General features: G+C 31.1%; 1 protein-coding gene across 3 annotated transcripts in view; it reads right to left on the bottom strand.

Annotated features, from left to right (window-relative positions):
• Nucleotides 1-23,722, bottom strand: part of LOC117212934 (forkhead box protein O) — a 296,038-nt gene that overhangs the window by 232,943 nt on the left and 39,373 nt on the right. The gene's annotated exons all lie outside the window — the stretch shown is intronic.

Raw genomic sequence — 23,722 nt, 5'->3', positions numbered from 1 at the left:
CGCAAATGTACCTAGTGCTTTACCAGATGGAATATCTGACTATTGCTTTTATTAAAATTGCATTGAATATCCCGTATTAAATTAAATTTAATATACCCAAATAATACAATCGGTTTAAACATAAATAGAATATTGTACTCGTATCTCTATGACAATGCACATCGAAATATGGAAACCGCAAAACCGCAAGTTATCCTGCAAGGAAGACGGAAAACTGTAAAATCGCCTTGTGGCATGATAATTATATTTCTGTTGCTTTCATCAATAAGAACAGGTAAGGGATATTCTATTTACTAATAAAGTTATTTAATCTGCATTCATCTTGTCATTTGTTCGTTATTTTCATTATCCAAGAATAATACGCCATAGTGTATCTACTACAATACGAAAGTATCTAAACACACACACAGAGAAATCTTTTATCAATATATTATGTTTGTTATGAAGAACGCCTGGAAATTTCATTAGCGGTGTAATCAGATATAATTATCATGATCATGTTGATAAAATATAAAAGCAATTTGGAAATCCATCCAAATCTAGAAGTTAGAAGATATTTATTGCAAAAAATTTGAACTGTGAGTTATTCGTTATATGTGTTAGTAAACTGCAATACTTAATGAGACCACGTTCAGCACTAATTATATGTATGTCCAATACCTCTGTTCACACGTTGTGTATATCAATTTTTTACCGAGTGTACGTTTACAATAAATGCGTTCTAACTTCTATCTACATTTTCGAATTGATTTTAAAATAAATACGATCACGATAGTTGTATCTTAGTGCAGTACGAATGAAATTTCAAAAATTTTGTATAACGTACATAACATACTCATACAAATTTTCTATGGTAAACGTTCGAATATTTCTGAATTCACTGTAGATGTACATATATCTTGCTGCGAATCTCCGATAGGAAATTTTTTATTTCACATACTACGTAATATTCATACAATTTATCTTCTTTTCTTCGTTATACCTTAGACGAGATAATGTCATAAAAGCTTATTCGTGTTCATGTTCGACTCGTGAAGCAGTGCACCGAGCAATTACGGAATTTATCACGTTTAATGGAACGTAGAATAAGTAGTAGATCTTACAGACTTCCAATCCTTCGTCTAAGCTTCTGCAATCAGGAATAAGACAGAAAAAGTTGTCTGTATCTCATACCAAATAAAGCAACCAAGAGAACTTCGAGAGGCCAATCGAACGCCGAGTACAATGTATTTAATTGCACAAACGAAAAGAGAACAATCGACAAGCAGAAACATCTTAGAAAACGTGTTTTTCGTAATTTACATTTTCAGATTATGTATCGATCATAAATTACTTTGCTACTCGTAACTAATATCCATAAATATTTTCTTCCAAATACATAATTCTTCAACAATTTTTATAGCTATAAAACCAACACAGTGTTGCTACTATTGACGCAAACGTTACTTCATCTTCATTATCTAAAACTTATCTATTAAACTTTTAACAATAGTTGTTACTAATGAAATTGTTGAGTTTGTGAATTTATGCAGTCTGACAAAAAGATTTAGAGAGATAAATAAAATAGCATATAATGAAGTTGAAACAAATGTTGGTTATTGGTACAACTAAGAATATTTAATAAGAAGATTTGATAAGAATTTTTGATAAAAGAAGTATGCAGCTTTTGAGAATGATTCGATATATTAGCAGTGGCGAATTCGCTAAAATTTATATTTCTATGCGCTTATATAAATTTTCACATCAATATTTAAACTTCATTTGCGAATTACTTTATGAAGCAATAAGAGAAATTATTTGCAGTTGCAATAATTTTTAAATCGACTACAATTTAATATTTGAGAAACAAACTGCTTAGAATAATAAGATTGTCCGAAGCTTACTTTCTTTTTCTGCAGAATTTGATCTACGTAGTCAATGCCATTTTGACTACGCTGTCGTTGTTTATAGCAGGTAAAATAGACGCAGAATATTTCTATCTTGCAGAACAGTTTAATTTAATACGGAAATAATACAGGATTCTTGATGAATTCTTTAGATAACAACTTCTTGCAAAACGCACGCACACGACGTCATAGCAGATACGAAAAAGGAAAGGAAAGAAAGTGGAGATCGCGTAACCTAAAAAGAAAAAAGCAACTAAAAAGAAAAATCGAAAGAAAAGTAAACTCTTTATGCCAATTCAGCATACGCGGTGAATTTAATCTCGTTCTTAACAATGCATTATTTGGAACGACTATGATACTTCTAATATTTACTTTCTAATATTTACTTTCGCTATCTTTAAACTTAAAATTTTTAAAATTAAAATTATTTGTTAATGTTTCTTTTCAAAATTTCTGATAAAAAATACTTTTAATTGTTTTATCAAGTTTTATCCTATTTTTTCCACTAATCCTAGTTTATTAATTTTAATCTTAGTTATATCACTTATGATATGATTCAGTTGATGTAGATCAGTTAGCTTAAACATAAGGATCAGTTGATCATTAAGTTTGAACATTAATTATGTATGCAGTTGCAACTAATCGAGCTATCGATATTAAATTTTTTTCTTACCACAGACAAAACTAATTTCTTACATATTTTATAGTACAATAAAGACACGAGAAATTATCTTAAACAATATCATATTGTAAAATATTAAATTATAAAGTTACTCGATTATAGCTCAAACACGCAAGAAGAAGAGAGATATAATGTTTTTTTAAAGAAACGCTATCTAATAATACATATCTAATAACATAACTTTTCATTTAAATAACTAAAAATCAAAGAGATTATGTTTAAACGAATGACTCAATCTGATCTTGAACTGGCAAATAATTCTATCCAACGGCGAGCATAAGTGGATTTTCATAAACCACTCAATGCAATTCTGTATTACTCCCGTACAACTTTATTAACGTTCCATGATTCTCTTCATTCCGCATCTCTCTTCTTTTTTTCATTATATATGGCAAGTCGTATAGTAAATGCCGTTGCATGCTATCAATTACAATATCCCTGCGTATCGCAGGAATTCCACAGGGACAAAAATATTTCACATAAAACACGGAAGTTGCACTCGTTGTTTCTGAACTGTCTCCGCATTCAAAATTCTACTCGGACATTCAATCATTCGAGCAATGCTGCAAGTGTTTCGACAAAACCGACTTTAATACATGCATATGTCCAAGCTGATTTAATTTTTGTTTTTGAGCTACTTTAAGTGGCTACGTAGATACTAAACGGAATCAAAAAATCGATTTTTCGAAAATACATTTTTTCCAAAATATAATCTTCGTAGTATACGGCGATTAATTTTTATATCAAACTGCTTTGAAATTTTAACAATAGAAGACAGTAAATGATGTCCTGTTTGAAATAATATCATTGACATATATAGGTATGAAATATAAGAAATAATATATCATTTGAATAACGTTAAATAAATAAAGAAAAATAATTATATTACAGTCTGTTCAATATACATACCTTCAAATTTTTATATCAATGACTTAATTAATTTAAGAAATACAAATTTAAAGATAATAATTGTTTCACCTATTTTTTGAATATGTTCTTAATAACAAGTTTCTTCATAACGAAAACAACTTTATTCAGCGATAAAGTAATGAAGAATAAGTAAATTAAAGTAATGAAATTAGAAAGTTTAAAATCCAGCCAATTATATGAACATAATATGCACATATAAATTACAGTAGAAATTCCAGAAACTATAACAAAAATAATGAAAAAACTATTAAACATATTTGGTGAAAATTTACGCAGAAATTTTACATTGAATTATCTAGACTTTTGTCATAAGATCGTTTTAATATTCTAGTCTTATCTTTCTTATACATAAAAAACATATATCCGGGGAAAAGTCACATTTAAAATCAAATATGATAAAAAGTATATTTGCTCTTTTTTTGTATTAAACAACAGATGATGAGTGATACACCGAAATCATACATCGAAAAATTCCTTCTTATGTTCTTTTGTCAGTTATATCTCATCTTGCATTGTTTCTTTTTATCTCTTTTAATATTTTTCAATAAAACTAATGTAATCGTTAAACTTAAGTGCTCTCTATTGAAAGACAGAACATCTGCTTTAAAATTATATTTACTTAAAAAAAAAAATCTCAAAAGAAGACGTACATATTTTCTCAAAATGTACGTAAGCTTTTAAGAACTAATCAAATAGATTAAATTTCTACAAAATTTCATCGAACTCGAATAATTTGCTACTAAAGCTGAATTCGAATATTCAACTAAACGAGAAAGTAAAAGAATTTAAACACTTTCACTTTTAGACAAACTTAAAGACTTTAAACACATCACAGTTAATCGATAATTAATCGATAGTAATCGATGAAGATCGAATCGATCATGGATTCGAAGATCTTTCCTAGCGTGCTGGCAATAAATAAATGCCCTCGGGGCGGGAAATCGAAATATATGTATGTAGCTATTACATAAAATATTTCAGCGGCCGGTTTACTTTTTAAAGACCGCGGAAACGAACGATACCTCGAAGTGACCACCGTTCACGAAACGTCAATGACTATTCGGTGATAAAGAGCGCTGGGCTTTGAGAATAAAATACGGACACGAAGAGAATGCGACTCGAACCAAACACTGGACGTGGCAACGGTGGTCAGAACGATAACCCCTGTGAAGACTCGAGCGATAAAAAGCCGGTTATCTGCGAGCTGGTTATCGTCTTCTCTTTCCCTCTCCCCACCCTTTTCTTCTCACTGTTCTTTCTTCGTCGTTATTCCCCACCAATAACATGCCCGTTATACGCTTACTAGTAATCTGTCCGCCAATCACATACCGTTTGTCAAAGTTGCCGGCCGTTGCAATCTTTTGCATTACAAAGTGTTGACCTTCCGGTTTAGCAAACAGTCTAACACATTTAGCGCTTTTATCCGCGAAGAAAATGAAAAATTATTCCTAAATGTATATCAATCGTACTTGATAACTTGCAATAAGCTGACTTTGTTACTTGAACAGTTTCATACCATTTTCATTCCATTTTTATTCCATTTTTGTTCCATTCACGGAGGACTGTTCCAGAGTAACTTGAAATTTTGCTGCTTCATGGTTTTAATAATTATTATATGTATTATTATATGATATTATAATAATATCGTATTAGATTCAATAATAAATTATCGATTTCATATTAAATTAAAAAATTTCGGTCGTTTATATGATATTCTTCTAAACAATTTCTGTTATATTTATATTTACAATAAGCGAATATTTTGTTTCAATACTCCAAATAATATAGTATACAGTAATTAAAAATTCTTACTTTTATCAGTTTCATAGAAGAGAAGAATTCAGAGGAATCGATGCAAGTGACAAAATATACGATTTGAGGAAACTGTAGGTGAAGTTAGACATTAATAGAAAAATCTGTATGCTTCCAAATCTTAAAACATATTATTATTATACATATCCATATAATGTTAAAAATTCATCACGAAGTTCTCTACTCACATGTAGATTCTATTTAATTCTTTTTTTTATCTGTGTATATCTGTTTTTGGAAAAGACGTACTTGTACATTCTTCAACACATTTCACAATTATGTTGCAAATAACTCGACAATAAATTTAATATAATACCTCGTAAGACAAATCACAACTATAATATACATATTGATATTATTCGAAATACTATAATATTATATCAACAGACTTAAAATACTATTAAGCATTCTACATACCGAATAAACGACAACATTAATACAAAAATTAAGTCACAATAGCAATCAAATCACGAAAATCTTGTTGATTGAACATGTATTACACTATATTCCTAGTGTGTATAAAGTAGCACGTAATAATGCGAACAGGAAAAGCAAATTGTACATTATCCCATTATGGTAATCAGAACAAGAAACTAATTAATTTAAAAATTCTTGATAACTGGTGATTTTTAATAGATAGGTACTCGTTAACGTAATACGTATTAAATGGCACAACGCTATTCTAAATCTTCTAATATACGAGTACATTAAACTCATTATAACATCACACTAAGGTAGATTCTAGCAAACAATCGATTAACAGATATTAATATTACTTAAATATCGAATGATTAATTCATATCATTATTTAAGTTCCTGTTCATCATTAGCTAAAGCGATTTATAAAAAAAATTGAACATGTATGTATATGTGTACTGGAAAAAAACATGAGAACGTAAACATACAAACGTAAGATAGCAGCAACTTGCAGGACTAATTAAAAATCTTTAATTCTAATATTGTTAGTTTTTCTATAAAAATTATTTTACAATTAGTCCATACTCTCATCTCTCTATGCCCATTTAGTGGGATTGGTCATTATAGAAAAGTATTATTATGTAGATATTATTACGTACTCGTAATTTCTCCTTAAAATTTTCTATATATTTATAGATATATTTCTACTACAGTTGTTCTATGGATTGTTTAATTATTCGTAGTTAAGGATATCTTGATATGTTAAAGATTGACATTTTCAACTTTACAGTATAACAATAGGAATATAATTCGAAAAAGACAAGAAGATGAATGATCATTCCATGACGCAGAAAAACATCCGTAAAGACCACCGTATTTAGTAATACGTTGATTCGTTCATAAATACTACGATTTTCCTGGTAGACCGAATCACGTATATGCGTATGTACGTACACGTGAGCGCGATAGATCTGCAGAACGTATTACGCGGATAACTGGCCGATAGGTACAACGTAATAAATATCGTGCTGATTAACAACCTACGATGAAACTTTTATTGCGGCGCAAAGACGGAATTCGATAATCAGCGCCACAAATCTTGCCGGTTAGTTTCTGGATCTTATTTACCCGGCAGGTTAACCAGCCAATTAAACGGTGCATTGTCGAGCTCGTTCGACCAATGAGTTTAATTATACGTTTCAGCCCCCGATGTTTGAGTAATCGCGAGCGCACTTTAATCAATTCACCGATACAACCTTTTACGATTGCGCTCATAACATTATCTTGTCGTAATTCGCGTGTGTATGTATCTGAGGCATATTAGTTGCATAAAAGATGAAACAGGAAAAAACGAATTAGAAAGAAGAGAAAGAAGGAGGAGGAAAAGGGAGAGAGAGAGAGAGAGAGAGAGAGAGAGAGAAATACAAATACAAACTGGTCTTCGTCTAACATACGAAGTCTAGACGTCGTAGTTTCCGTCGTACTGTCGATATTGTTACTCCCACACAACAAACATGCATGCCGTACGTAATAATCGACACACAATTAATCGAGGTTGTATCATCTATAAATAAATGATCGGATCGACAACGAGTTATACAGGGGCGTACGGAAAAACATTAGCAACGCAATTGGTGTCTTCCGTGATTCGGATTCTTCAGCGCGTTATCGATTTATTTTTCGTTCCTGGCATCGCTCGTCGTTACACGCTATCATCCATTCTCGTTGACTCTAGATTAGCGCAAACTACGAGAAAAAACTGATTATTCTGTACATTACATTAATCATGTCGCGTTTGCCCTTTACGTAAAGTGACAAAGATCAAATGTTAAAGGGTCGTATGCATAAGGAATGCCGACGATTTGTTTTATCGAAGCGCCGTCTTTTACACTAAAGCATTTTCGTCGTGCTTGATAACTACGCGCGTTCTTTTGAATGATTGGTAGTACGGATTTGTGTTCGATAGCGTAATGGTGAAATAGTTTTTAAGAGAAAAATAAACGAAAATAAAAAGGAATGAATATATATCTATTCGTGCAATGTTTACAAGAGCATATTAGTTTTATTAACTACGCATGACTATTTATACGCGTTTACGAATAACAAACATAGGTACATATATGTAGCCAAAAGTCGTGTAATTTTACTTCTATAATTTTAACAATTTGTGACGTATTTTAGAAATTTCCTGTGACTTGGACGCTTGGAATAAATTGGCGCTTAATGTGCAAATAAATAAATGGTTTTTTGTTAAATTCGAAAAATGAAACTTAATACTTCGTTAAGTAATAATTTATTTATTATATATGTTTAGTTAAAATGTCATACATATATGTATAATGCCATATAGATATACATGTACATGATAAGAAAGAAAGCTTATCATAACGTATATGATTCTCACATTTTATTTTGAAGCGTTCAACGAGAAGAAAGATGTATACATATGTTTCGTGTACATGACCGTATATATATAAGAATTGTGATAAGCTGAATGCTGGTTTAATTCTGTCGAATCATTGGCACCGGCACGGTTCGCAGCATTCGAAAATCGATGACGAAATACATTATACGTATTAAAATTTGTCTTGTGTCGAAACTCCAGCCAATTTGGTAAATCTTACCTTATCATGACATAGATGCTTATTTAAAGCTTATCTATTTTTCATTCATTTCTAACCAAACGTCGCCCAATTTTATTTTCCCGATTAATATTAGTGACTTTTTCTCAATTTATAGTCATTTGATTCAATAATTCTTGTTACAATGTTAAACTTCTTACAATCATTCAGGCACTTAATCTGTGAATGTTTTGAATTATATAAAAATCTTCTTTAAGAAATCTCTAATATCACTTTTTACATATAATTCAACTGCAAATGTTTATTTACAGGAAATTTTAAATTAAGGTACGCAATAGTATATGATATATGGTATATACATTTGCATATATGGTATATACATGGCAATAACATATGGTAGATACATTTACAATATTTAGTTGATGACACAAAACAAATACTGCTTAGATTTCATTTCCTTAGGTGCAATGAAATATGAAGTTGTATAAACACCTACAGTCTACTAATGATATGTATAACGAAATTTTCATTAAAAATAGATCAAACAATTTCAACAACTTCAGTAATATTTTCATCGAGTTCAAACGCAGGTAGAATGTAATGCATTTTATTTATGCATGCCATTGTACTTACGAGTATTTTTCACGTTATTTAAAAAATTAAATGTCGGGACTGTTAGACACGCTAATTCGCGATAAGATATGAAAGTCTGCAGTAACAAAGTGAAACATCGTATTAAAGACACAGTATCTTCACGTTCGATATTTAACTTTTTACAGAATGTAGCTCAGAAAAGATGCGAACAAACCGTCAAATATAATATTGTAAATTTCATATTTTAAATTATCAATTATCATAAGTAATGTAATTATGATACCAAAAGTGCAAGAAATCTCGACAATAGAAAGAAATAATTATTTTCAGATGCGAAATTTTACTCGTATTATCATCAGAGAGATAATAATATAATAGAAATATTCAGTTTTTCGAAAACTGCATATATGCATTAGCCTATATGAATCCAAGAACGATCTAAAACATTCTCTCGTTACAGTTTAGTTTCGCCTATTGCGGAGTCCAGGAACGCCTAATTATTTTAAGCATCGCAAAACGGCCATTTATCTCTCATATTTAAACCCATCGTCGTTCGGGTCACGTAGTATTGCATCGAGATAACATTTGCCCCACATACAAGCGAGCGTCACTCGATCGTAGAAGTTCCTGGTGAAACTTAATTCTGAGAGTTTATGGTCACGAGAAGAGGGAAGCGCTTGAGGAAAGAACAAAGAAAAAATAGAACAGCAACGTGCCTCAGAAATGGAAAAGATCGTCCAGAATGAGTGATTCTCGTCGAAGGATTCAAGGTCGCGAGAGGCCAAACTCAAAGTACACAGCTACTATCAGGGTGACGTATAAGTAGCGATGTCCTTGAATTCTCGGCCCTTCAATTTACATTCGACTCGTAACCAGCCATCGAAGGTCGTATGAATATCTGGCACTGGCGAGTCTAATGCCAAGGAACTTTGTTCTCTGTTCAATGTGTGCTCGTTTGGAGGTAAGAAAACGAGCGACTGGGAATAAATACACCATCGCTAGTTCTGAACACGATTCTTCGACGCGATCAACGAAAATTGACTGATAACGATGCATACGGGAGAAATTCAAGAAACATAATGGTAGTAATGGAATATAATAATAAATGGTGATAGTCCATGGATCGCATAGCAAGAAATTCTACGAAAATTCTGAAAACGTAATGTAACTTGGAGAAAATAATGTTAGATATAGGGAAGAAATATGTACTATGTATGTACTTTTAGTTTTATATTTTATGTCTCTCTATGGATAAAACGTATATTTTCAATTTTGACATTTTCTTTCTGACAGTTCAAATCTCTTATAACCACTGCGGTCATTTTAAACAAATTTCAAAAACAATTTCTTCAAAATAAGACGCCGAACAACACAAATTTTATATCACATTTTTTATTTATTTTTTCACGTAGACTCTCCTTCTCGCCAATTGTATTACTATTCTCACCTCATCTTGCATATCACAATATGTATCACAATGTTTTTCTTCAGAATGCAAATTATTTTAGCAACCTCAACGGTGTTTTTACTGAGGCAAAATGCAAAGGAACTACAATGTTAAATATGCAATTTATCAGTTGCCATTGCGTTTACGATTATCGTGTGAGTCACATTACAAATAGAGTGGTGAACGATATGTAATCTTAAAAATTAAATGTCGATATTATACACACGCTAGATCTAATATCCCCCCATCTGCATACTGGCTTGTTTTCGACCAGTAATATTAAGCATCTTTTCCACATTTATGTTTAACTTTTGTCTTGCTTATAAAAATTAAGGTAACATGAAACAATAAAAGCTATTGGATGACATTCTAGAAATTTGAAAGACTTCCGCGAATTTTCCGAGATTTTTGAAAACAGAAGACAGGAAAGGCTAAAACAACTGCATGGACTTAAACGACCTAGTATAGCTGCGACATTAATAGAAACAAGGTTGCAGGCGGAGGGTTAAAATGTAGCAAAAGGTAATTTAATATTTGGTAACCGAATCGAAATTAATCATTTTATTAGTATATTTTGTAACATTCAATCCTCCTGTTATATTATTGCATCGAGGACGCTTAATAATAAAGTTGATATGTGTCCCGCGACAGTGGTTATGCTTATTTCAGACGTATCTTCGAAAAAAGCAGCAAAATTCTGCGCTGTACCGTTTTAATAATTGTTGCAATTTACAGCGCCGCTTTTCATCGTATCTGCGTCGTGAGCAATAAGCCACGTCAAACAGAGCGCAGTGATAAAACACCGATAACACCGCACGATAACTCTGGCGTCTTGCTACGAAAATTACAGTAAAGTTTAACGAAATGAGCCGCGGAAGATATATCTATGTTGGAGGTTCGTTTCATGTAGTCCCTAAAAGTTCACAAAATTACCAACCTGAACATAACATTGATAACACGATGACATTTCGATCGTGATACTCGCGTACCTAAATTATCCAACTTATATGTGCATCATTTTCATTTATTTATATTGAAATATAAGATGGAAAAATTGAATTCGTTTAATAATCGGCATACATGGTTCATTCGTATTTTCATTTCAAGATCTTTATACAATTAATGAAATTCGAACGTTTTGGGAGTTTCGATTTTAGAAATTGTAATATGAGATTTTTATCGCCAGCGCACTGATAATACGATGCTCAGTTTTGTGACAAATTGGCCACTTTCAAGGTGAAACAATTTGTAATCTTAATTCATTTTTGACTGGATTGAGAAAGGAATTTTGTCAATGATTATACTTACGAATGACACTTAAATCATCGCAAGAAATGTTTTATTGTAGTTTGTTGCAAATATTTCACTCGTTATTATTAGACTACAGATGTCCTTGCACTTTTGAGAGATTTAAAGATGTAAAAATGAACAGAATACACATAGTATGCGAAGACATGTATATTAAATATTCAAAATACAGTATGCGATATAATATTTAACAAATAAAATAAATATTTTCACAGGTACCATTTCTTTTCTTGTGCTTACAAAAATGTGAATTTATATGAATATTCGCAGTTTAGGTACCATTTCTTTATTTATGTTTATAGATTGTAAATTTGCATAAATATTCGCAGTTTGATTATTTTAGAAAAACACTTGTATCTTCAATATCACGATAGAATTGATTTATGAATTATCTAAATGCACGACTCAAACTTCTGAACTTTGACAGTGACATCATATGTTTCCTTTTACTAAATAACAACGGCACGAAGCCACTTTGAAAATAATCTGATATTATTTTGAACGCAGAAAATAACTGCGAAACACGGACTTAATTAACATATTACAAATCAATTAATATTTCAATCAAAAATTAAGATGTGAGTTGGAAACCACAGGTCTCAAATAAATAGAAAGGATATATTTACAAATTATTAACTAACTAAACAACAAAGATATTTGTTTCAGTGAGATTGGCTTGAAATTTTAGTAAACTATGTTTTCCTTACAGAAGTATCACAAAAAATATGTTTCTATTATTAATACTTCGAGAAGACAGATTCACAAAGTTTAAGAAGAATCAATGAAAGCGATTAATAGGCAGTAGGTTTTGTCGATCTGTTTATCAAATCTATAAACTTCAAACAACGAATAGAGAGTTCAATTCTATAACTGTCTTGTCATTAATTTCACTGGACACTTCGCGTTGATTGATGCGAATAATTAGAAAACTCGCCGAATCCAAAGAACGAAGTGAAGATACTCTTGACAGCCCGAAGTGGCTTAAGTTTCCGCTAATGCAGTCGCTTAATCGCATAACGAAGTCAAGGGTCAAACACGTAGCGAAGTGTGCGAAGTGAACAAAACGCGATTCGCTAACATGTGCGGTGACGTAGATATGTACTGAAGTATTTACGTAGCTTGGTAAACATAGCTCCAGATTCTCTTATAAACGCGAGTATGGTCTCGATAAATACATATTTGCCATGGTAAAGTTAAGTACGTGACGAACAGATATGTTTCAATTTATAGTTTTCACTTCTATGCAAACTCAACGCACATAGGAGGCACATGATGGAACGTATCAAATTTTGTTTCACCATTGAATTGATACCGCAATTATACGCAATTCGCTGGTAAATCTGAATCTTTGAACTGTTTTCGTACAAATATTAAATTTTTATTTCAAATAATCCTTTACAATCGAATACTTCCATACCTATAAGGAAAAGATCACGACTGATTACACGTTTTTTATTTGGGTGAGAGGAACGGAAACTAATATTTATATAAGCCACCATAAACTTAAAACATTAGTTGGTGTTAATGTATCGATACATGTCATAGCAGATATAGTGATTATATAAGTCATAGAATGCAATGAGCCTGATATTTGTTGTTAAGGTCAACATTCTTAATAACTTTTTCCTATGTATATTTCCCATGTAATCGCAACTCTGTCTTCGTTTCTGAGACATTCACACAAAGCTTCGAAGTTAGTTTCCATTACACTTCATTTTGGCATATATGTAGGTAGCCGCATTTTTACATAGCCCAACCTAAACTTAACTCATTGGCGCTAATCATCTTTAATATAAATAAAGAAAGGTAAATCAATGGGTTATAAGTTAAGCTAGACTAATATCCGTAATAGCGTTAACATGATTTAATTTTTATTTCATTCGATTTTGTGCATCATAGATTCAATTGCTACGATTTACTATTATTTGCATATATAGCGACTATCAAACACTCTTTTGTGTATAACTGAAAAACTAAGATCCCTTTCTATATAATTACCGAATATATTAGTATAATAATAAACAAGATAGATAAGATTTATAAGACACAGATATATCTATAGGTTATATAATTTTACATATTCTGTAGCGTTATAAAGAAATAATTGAAGAAATTAAGATCCCTAATGATATAAAAGTTCAACTTATTATATTTATTAATTGAAGCAAAAGTTGAATGATTTTATGTGATGATAAAAATCTTCTTAATAAAAAATTATTTTTACTAAGCGAAGCTGTCCACGATAGATTTTTTACTTTTAAATTAACCCTTATTTCCGAAATGTTTTTACTTTTACAACAAACCGGATCATCAATCCAATTGAGAATCATCTGCGTCCGACATGTTTTCCAATGATTAAAGCTGTTTACAAAAATGTGCAGAAATTCTTATACAGTGGACCTTCGTTTATGTGAACTCCATTTATATGAACGAAATTTGAGTAGTGCCTGATTAACTGAACTCTAACTGAGCTCCATTATCTAATCTACTGCCGAACGTCATTCCACTTATATGAACGTCTAGTAATACGATGTAAACAGTAGAACGTGCTTCGCAGTCGATACAAGTTTACAATTTTATTATGTTATTTTAAGAGCAAATGTTTCGTGGCATGTATAGGATAGGAGTATACGAACAAGAATTCCTATTACCTGAACGAAAAATCATAGGTGCTAATAGGGCTATAATGGAGGGAAATAGATGGACTAGTGTTATATAAATCAACCTGTTCCCCGATAAGTTTATATAAACGGAGTTCGCCAGTAGCATCTTCAAATCTTTTAAGACCTCTCAATTGAGATGCTTAAAATTATATACCCTTCAACTTTTTTTAGTTAAGTACTTGCTTCCGAGAAACTCACAAAATTTTCTTTGCTCGTGAACCAAACATCCCAGTTTACGGAATAAGGATTAATTCCTTTGAAACCAATAAAACCATCTTTGGTATATCCTACTTATGATGTGTAAGCGAAGATAGGAAGAATATTATTGTAAATAATATTACAATGAAAATATTGATATGAATATGCACAACATTGAATATACTTTGCATATTACGTATCGTTGAATAATACATTTTTTAATCTTATTTAGAAAATTTCTGTAATTTTTTAAGTTCTTTTAATAGATATCACTTACTGTAAGTTGTATTGTGTAAAAAATATTCTTTGTAGAAAACAAAGTTCATGCCTCATGTATATTGTACAAGAAATAATTTATTCTTTCTCCCAAATACCTTTCTCTTCATTTTTAGCAATAAGATAGACTTAGCAGAATTATTTGTTTTTATAAATCTGTACAGGGTACCTGTCACATATTTCTAAATATACATACATATTACCACCATAACGTGGTGATACGTATGGTATATCATAAACATGTTTTCTTTTATCCCTAATTTTTCTTTATTAGAAGAATTATTTATTCTTCGCCATTCGTCGTAAATATAATAAGTATAATTTTGCTATTATAGATAGTAGAAATAATAGATATTGAACTGATAGAATTCGGAGACATAACATGAAATGTAATTTCACTAATTATTTTCCGCAGTTCCAAATTATAATCAGTTCAGTAATAATCAAATTTCCCAGGAATTTGAACGTAAAGCGATTCGAACACGGTTAGATTATAGCGCGAAAGAAATGAAAAGAAAAGTGAGGCTTAGTGACGCTTAAGTGAAACCGAATAAATTCCGGCTCGGTTCAGAGAGGGATGTATTGTTCAATTTTGAAACAGCAGAAAAGCACAACAACAGTAGGACATGCATGCTCTACGTTACACATGTCGCAAGAAAACAGAGTCATTGGCGTGACATATGAGACGATATCGAAACGGAAATATCTAATAGAAATATAGCGCGCTTCTTTTACATCACTTCCCTTCAAAGGATACCGTTCCAATATGTTTCAGTTTGACAAACATGCGCGTAATACGCACCTCACAGGTGCCTTTCGTTTCATGATATTTCAGGATAATCACAGGTTCAGTAGATCCACGAATGTTAAAAGATCGTGTGTAACATACCAATTACGGAACGACATTTACGATTGTTACGTTGTTGTTTATAGGCAAATTAGGGTGCAGCATACTTGAAAAAGATGCGGAAAAAATCGCATTTTTATGAATGTAGATATAAAATCAGGAAATTAAAAAAAAGTATATACAGGGTGAGTCGCCTAAGAATGGAACCTGATGCTACTAATTATATCTAAAAATATTTCAAACAAAAGTTAAGTGGTTTCGAGGAGGACATTAATCGGTGCAAGTAGTTATTTTATAGGTGGATACGTAGAGAATATTTGAAGGCTAAATTTGTTTTTTTTTTTTATGAAATCATATAATTAATGAATTACTGGATACAGTTCGACATTCTCTATAAAAAATGATTAACCTGCCTATGATCTATCTCGAAAAACTATTAATATAATAGATATTTTAACTTTTACTTTATAAAACTTATCGTGTGAAAGAAAAAGAAAAAAGTAAAACACTATCTTTATATTCGTTTTCCTTGTCTTTTATACAATAGCTTTTATAGAATAAAAGTTAAAATATTTAATGATATTTTTATTATTCCACTAAAAAAGAAACAAATTTAACAAATACTAAAATGCTAATTACATCGATTAATTCTCTTTCGAAACCATTTAAATTGTTCTTAATTTCTTTAAAATATGTTTAAAATATATTTCGATATAATTAACAGTATCGGATATATTATCGGATATTTCAGCTTCCACTTTAAGATGATTCATCCTCTATACAAACTACATTTATACACCGTGGTCCTAAATTCGTGATAGGAGTGGAGCCAAAAAGAACATACGATTCAAAATAAAACAGAATCAAAAATAACGAAATTATTGGTTTGGAAGCTCATTTGCAAAAAAAAAAATCGAAGTTTAACTCAAATATACGTGTATTGGAATAAATTAAAATAAAATTGTGGCATATGACAGGATTCTCCTATAAAACGGTCACTGCGGAACTTCAAGTTTATTATAATTTGTTCAACATTATGTATTTTAAGGGATTCATTCTACAAGTATCTAAATGTTTGAACACATGTATATTTGTGAATTCTCAAATCATATTTACAAACATGTATATAATCGATTAACTTTTCTATTTGCGAAGTTATATAAAGATACCTACATAAATTATAATGCAAGATAAGAAAAAAGGAATCAAACTTAATTCTTTGACATATTCTTGATAAAAATTTATTAATGACACATTAACACAAAGATATTTATGATACATTTTTAATATGATGAACACGCAGTCTTTCCAAGAATCACTGAACGTTTCACAATATAAAATTGGAAATATTCCATCGTCTTTTTAATTAAAAATCAATTCTTGTTTCCTTTCAAAAGATTTAATTAAAATTAAATGTTTCTACTACTATAATTACATTAAAAATTAGATATGGTAGAAGGATAATACATTGTTTTTATTCGATTACTTTTAATTTAAATATTAAAGAAGTATTTATTTATTCATGAGTTCTAAAAAACGATACTAGAAGATAAAATATTTGATCATCTAGTTCTAAAGCTTTATTTTTCATTAGAATCTCACTTTTACATTTCTCAGATAATTCCAGCAAAATTATTTCTCTATCGTGGATCATTTAGAGCATGCATGACAAATTTCAAATCATTCCGAACCTCCTAACGGCGTTATAATAAAAACGGTATTTTTAAGTTATAGTAAGAGAACAAAAACATATATGTAGTTTGAAACTATGTGTATTCTTCAACAATAATACAATTAAGATTCGTTATGAAATTTTCGTAGACAAACAAACTCTAGTTCTAAAGAAGCTAATATGAATTTTAACAGATTCTATAGTGCGTCCTCTTATTGAGTGGCAGTAAATAAAAATTGTAAATAAGCAGTAAATAATAATAGTAGACGCAAACAATGGCAGGTAATACACAGTTTATTTACTAATGCGAAAAATTTCCCATGTTATTAAATTGTCAATTGTTTTGAAGCTACACATATAAATACGATTTCTTAAATTAAACTTGTGACCTAAGAAGATTGATATTCTTTTCAGTTACAGTTACTGTCAATGCGAAATTATTATTTTTTCTTTCACCTAATTGTAACTTACTCATATCAAAAACCATAGCTAAAAGAAGGCCTCACTAATACTTTATAGTCTTTTGTACTTATATAATTCGCGAAATTGACACGCTTAATGACCACCGTGTGCCATCTTATTACGGAATCACAAGAAACTGGAGGATAACTGTGGTCGGGCAATTTTCCTGGGCACGCGGTCCCGCCTAAAGCAACTCTATAAATTGTGAATCCCTCGTACCGTTTCACCCTCTCGCTCGGACTGCGAAACGTCGCTAATTTGCTGGGATACGAGTGAGTCCTCGGAGCAAGCTCAACACTCGTGACGCAGCGTTCGAAAGTACGCTCGACCTTATCGGCCCCTCCCCCGCCGCGGCAGCGCATAAAATGCCGCTCGATGGGCTCGTCGTTTATTTTTGGAACACGCTCGACCTCTCTCGGACTCGGTCTCCTTACTTTTCTGTACTCGCATCGTCGAAAATAGCTTGGCGCAAGGTGGGTATGCGCGAGAAAAGAACGGAATCAGAATTTGCATCTCGACAGAATCTCACCGACGCGAGGCGACGCGTTTCTGGCCTCTTTTATGGAAACAAGCGCGCGATACAAGCCTCGTTTCTCTTCCCAGCCTGGTCCATTTCAACAAATTTACACTTACGATAGAACCCCATTCATCTGGACTTAGGGAAACGAACAGTTCATATACTAGAAGCTCGCCTATTCTCCACGTATGACTTTTCATTCGAATAAGTAGGTTTAATCTACAGGGGTTCATTTTCAACAGAATCGTATTTTACTACTTTTCAACTAAAATTTAAGTTTAATTTAAATAAAAGATTCCAATTAAAATTTCGTGGCAGCAAATGAAATTCTACTATACGGGATCGGTCCGAAAGTATCGTATATCTAAGTACGTGAATAGGGGGTGATTCTTACGCAAAAATGAAAGGAAAATATAGAATAAAAATTTTTCATCGATCTACTCAGCGGTCTTAGATATCATTACTTGAATTAAAGTCACAAGTCTTTAGAATATTTTTCCATGATTGAACTTGAAAATAAAGAACCTTTCGTAAATGCCAAAGTAGTATCACAATCTACAATTACTAAGAGTGCTAATTTTTTTTTATTACTATTATATTATTATATATTATATTACTATATATTAATTACTAGGAGTGCTAGTTTTTGCATATTAACATTCGTTTTTATCGTATTATAGATCATATTGTAATTAAATTACATCTTGTCAAAAATAAGTATAGGATACTTTTGTTTTGACCGATAATTCATATCTTTGGTTCGGAGATATAATGAGTACATTCCTAAAACGTCTTTCTCTACTAGTCTTTTGATAATAGTTTTTAAAAAAGTGAACTTAGTAGAGTTTATCGATGGATAATATACGTACATATTTTGTTCCTTAAGATTAACTCCACATTTGGAGATGACCTTTCTGCACCTATTTATTTATTAAGCATATTTTCCATATTTAATTGTATCACTATATCTGTATAAAAAGCTTGCAGATAAAGTTATTTTGCTATAAGCCATTGCTGTGAGATCGTTTAATGATTCTGTTATAATTTAAATGTTAGATCAACTATTACTAGGTAATCAGTAAGTTAACATCATGTTAAAGATAATAAAAATGTCTACTTTTTAAATGTTTAACAAGAAAATCAAATAGTTCACATAAAAATAACTATTAAAGGAATATGCCTCCTAGAAGCTAAAAGAAAAATTTGAAAATTGACTGTATCTCCAATGATTTCTAATTTAACCTGTATTATATTTCCTATATTTTTCCTTATTAAACACATGTCTGCCTCGTGTCTATTACTTTCGATATCTACCGTATCATTTCATTTATAATTCGATTGTTATCACCTTACTTACAAAATTTCACTACTAATTTGAGGAAAGCAAAGAAACGAATCGTCAACTCACGCGTTTCAAACGTAAATACTTCTACAGAAATATGCATGTTTGCCTCCAATGTTTGTAAAATATATGTGAAACAAACTCTTAAATGCTTTCAGCCGATAGAATCTATGTAATAATTTTATTATCGGTATTCCGTTGTTTATGTTAAAAATGCGATACAATTGTGTCAAATTTTTTATTTAATAGCTGTTATCCCACATAAATTTAGACTCTGTCTATAATACGTTAGCGACAATTTTACGATAAATTGTACATTGAGATAAAGATAGAACATTGGCTTGACACGCGACAGCCCCTTTTGGTTATCTTTGTTAAATATTTTAATATATCTTTTACTTTTTCTAAGGCCATTTGAACCTCCTTGAACAGATTAATTAGCATTCTTTATTACAATATAAAATACAAATTACGGATACGTACATCATTTTGTCAAGTCGTTAGGTTACAAATTTTCAAAAATAAATAGACATCAGTAGGAGAATCGGTGATCCCGCATAATTAGTTTCCAAAATAGCACAAGTCTATGATCTAATGACGAAAATATAGAAGAGAAAATACAGAAAGAAACTATACTTATAGGTATATTTATGTACAGATGATAACTGCGAAGATTTAAGAAGACTAATGAAAAGTTAGAGAAGATAAGTAAAGAATCCTGTTACGAATCGCAACTTATAGATTTTGGGGGCAAAATTATACGATAATAGAAGAAAGAAACCTAACCTTGCATTTGTTTAATTAATTTAATTGTTTATCCCTCAATAACGCCGAAAAGTACATTCAAAATGTAAAATGAAAAGCTCTAGAAAAAAATGAAAGACAATATCGAAGGTTTCAACTACAGAACAAGTTAAAATGTAAAAAATAACTTTTTTATAGAAACTGAGATCTAATTTTGTATCAGCATTGTCCAAGCAAAAATATCAGACACTTGCACTCAACAATAAATATCAACTTCCCATTAACGAGGATATTACTGTTTTTCGCAGGTTTTACTAAGAGATTTACGTATGTATATATATCATCTATACTCTTCTTGACGAGAAACTCCCTCAATTACAGTGAGTGTAATGAATCAGCGTCATGCAATTATTACGCAATCGTAGCAGAAAAATTGTGATAATGCATTAAATCGCGATGAATATTTTCAGTTTAGTAACAATATAATTAGCAACTTTAATTAAGTGTTTTGTCTGAATTTAAGTATTTTCTGAATTTGATATTATTCATTATTAAACTAAAATTGAATATACATATGGATCTTATACATACGAAAGAATTTTAAAGTGTGCAAACATTCTACTTTTCGTTTCAAGAACAAGTATGCGTTGTGTTCGAAATATATCTTTATTTGTGTTGCTTTTTATTTTTATAATACTATACTATTTTCTTCTGCTAACAAATCCATTTATTTCACTTTATTTCTTGTTCGAATAGATTGGTATTCCCTCCAAGCAAATTTTACAATATCTTATGTCGTAACAAGGTATTTTTTCAGTGTTCAAAATTTATGGGTAAAATACGCTACTAATTATGAAACAGTTACTTTTATATATAAATACTTATAAAATACAAAATATCATGAATGACTGATAATACAATCAGCATGAAAGACCATTCTACAGAAGAAACAAACAGGAAAAGTAATATAAAATTTTTCCATTTCTTTTCCAATATAATTAAAATTTTTCCAATTTAGTTAAATATTACTTGTATTTATTTTATTCCATAATTGAAAGTGTGTAACAAGACAAAATATACACTTTATGAGTAATTTATTTAATTGAATTAGAAATATTGAAGTCACATTTCTAATATTAAGTTTCATTTATTCATATAGAAATAAGAAAATGTTGTCAGTTTTTGAATTAAATAAATTATTAACATACGTAACTCTATAAAGTTACATTTTTTTTGTGTCAAACATATCAATCAGGAAGTTGCTCTAAAGCTTGTAATTTGTTGCACGATGTTATCAATTTCATTTTTTATTTTTTATGATGTATTTTACATTGAATTATTTTTATCTGTAGAAAGAATAACCAAGTCTATTTACCATACTTAAAACAGTCTCGATGATAAACTGTGAGAAATATTCTTAACCAAGGAAAAACTGAGTTAAAAATATCTCGGTATGAATTTATAGACATGCATATGTATGTTTTAAGATTTGCAATTCTGTACTTAAAAATCATTTTGCAGTCAAACATTCAAAAACATCTGAATATGAAGATCATCAAACGAAACTGAGTATATTGGAAAAACTCTCACAGAATGTTCATTAGAGGAACAACGCGACACTTACTTAATTAAAACAACGCCCGTATCATTTCGCCAATCGTAAGTTTCTTCCTGTCTTTCTCTCTTTCTAGTTGTGGATATCGCGAGCATCGATCAAAATATGGATAGTAAGATGGACTACGTGTATCTTCAAAGCGTTTCGATTCTCGACTATTTTAGGCAATCGAGTCCCCCTCTGAATTCTACGATCGCAAATGTAATCGTTGCGCAAACCCAAGAGATAATTCGCAATTACGCATGCATGATCGGCAGTCCACGATGGAGAATCGCTATACTACTCACGGATCATAGGTTATCCTTATAACTCTACTCTAACACGCAATAGAAGCCGGTCCGTATTTATCAGCCAATATTAAAATGCTACACGTACTTGGAATGCCTCGGTGCTGTTGCGCGAAAGGACTGGAAAATATTTTTCTAAGCCATTTCTGCATCGCACTGCGCGCTGACTTTGTGTTAATTGATCTTTCAAAACCTTTCGTTGCACGCAATAGCTTAACCACAACGGGTTCATCGCGCAAAAAATATGGCCTATACAAGCGAAATGGAAATTTTGCTTTCTATTACTACGAATTTCGCATTTTGAGCAATGTATTGATGAAACACGAGGAAAAAGTATCGCTTAGAAACAATAGAAAGAAAAACCTAGTACCTTTCTTGTTAAGTTTCCCGATTTCTAATTTTCCGCTTTATGTTTCTTTCCAAATTTTGATTGGAATACATCGTTAATTTAGAATAATTTCTCAACAAGGTACATGTTATTGGATGTTTCAATTATCATATGTTAGATTATACAAGATTCAAGAAGGTTTGTATAAACGTCAAGTTACTACGTTTTGAGATCCAATCCATATAAAGTTGCGTTTCATTAGGTACTCAAGAAAAATTTGGGATTCTCGATCGATCACTGTAACAAGTTGTTTAATCACGTGGTAACGAACAGAATGTTCAAAACTAATTTGACCACCATCGAATTAATCTCCATCTCTGAATCGGTGAAAATCGATGAAATACAAGGTTACATTTTTATTATAGCATCGTATTCTACACCTCGTGAGGATAAAAAGTCTCAAGAGAAACGTGGGTCGTAAGTCAACCGTTCTCTTCAAAAGAAGTATCAAAATTACGTTAGTTTTCGAACTCTATTTATTATATGTTTACATTTTACACTCAGATGCGGAGAAAATAGCATCTATTATCATACGTAGATATCCCAGATCCACCATTATTCCATGTCTTCCTTTCATTCTTCCTTTTCTTTCTTTCTTTTTCATTATTTCAGCAGCATCGGACTCGTATTTCTACATTCCGGTCAAGGTTCGCCCCAATATTACACATTGTCTTTAAAGAATGAAAACCATACTCGATCCGATGTTTCAATTGTTCAACGAATGTAACCCGTCCACCTGAGCTATAAACAATTTCTTTTAACGACTTTCCAGAGGAAGAAATCGGCATCCTATCCACCGTGATTCAAACATTTCATTCAGAAACCTGCAAACTAGACAAAATTGGCGCTCCACCTCACACTAGTCGATCATCTCACCGATTCTTTGAATGGAATGTTTAGATCGTAGTGGACAAGATACATCTGTTGCATAAACGATTTAAAGCTTCATTAATTTGAACTCATTGAAGTACAAACAGTTCATATAATTGGAATTCACTGATTCGAGAATTTAGTTAATTGTAAAGTAACTACAACTTCGTTCCAATGAATGAA

The sequence above is a fragment of the Bombus bifarius genome, unplaced genomic scaffold (genome assembly GCF_011952205.1).
Source record: "Bombus bifarius isolate JDL3187 unplaced genomic scaffold, Bbif_JDL3187 scf7180000008418, whole genome shotgun sequence".
Lineage (NCBI taxonomy): Eukaryota > Metazoa > Arthropoda > Insecta > Hymenoptera > Apidae > Bombus > Bombus bifarius.
Note: the sequence above shows the minus strand (reverse complement) of the source record. Positions and strands in the feature narration are given on the sequence as shown.